Raw genomic sequence first — 278 nt, forward strand, 5'->3', positions numbered from 1 at the left:
CTCTCTCTCTTTGAAAGATTTGTTGTGGCCTACGCAACGCAGATCAAAGGCCTAATACGTGTAGTACACACGTCTGGCCGTGTAAATCACGCACGAATGATCTGGCGGGCTCAACAATATCTTTTTTTTTTATATGAATTCTTATCCACAAACTAATCGAATTCATTTTCTCTCCTCCTCTCCTCTCTCTTTGAGATATATTGGAACATTGTAATGATCCTTCCGCAGGTTCACCTACGGAAACCTTGTTACGACTTTTACTTCCTCTAAATAATCAA

The 278-nt window shown here is 39.9% G+C and overlaps 1 non-coding gene across 1 annotated transcript in view; it reads right to left on the minus strand.

The window, feature by feature from the left end:
- Positions 1 to 211: 211 nt before the first annotated feature.
- The window catches only part of LOC143261496 (small subunit ribosomal RNA), a 1,921-nt gene continuing 1,854 nt past the window's right edge, over positions 212 to 278 (minus strand). The window contains exon 1 of the ribosomal RNA XR_013035609.1: positions 212 to 278. This exon is cut by the window's right edge and continues 1,854 nt beyond it. This is a non-coding gene — a ribosomal RNA (small subunit ribosomal RNA).

Source organism: Megalopta genalis, unplaced genomic scaffold, assembly GCF_051020955.1.
Source record: "Megalopta genalis isolate 19385.01 unplaced genomic scaffold, iyMegGena1_principal scaffold0052, whole genome shotgun sequence".
Taxonomy (NCBI): domain Eukaryota; kingdom Metazoa; phylum Arthropoda; class Insecta; order Hymenoptera; family Halictidae; genus Megalopta; species Megalopta genalis.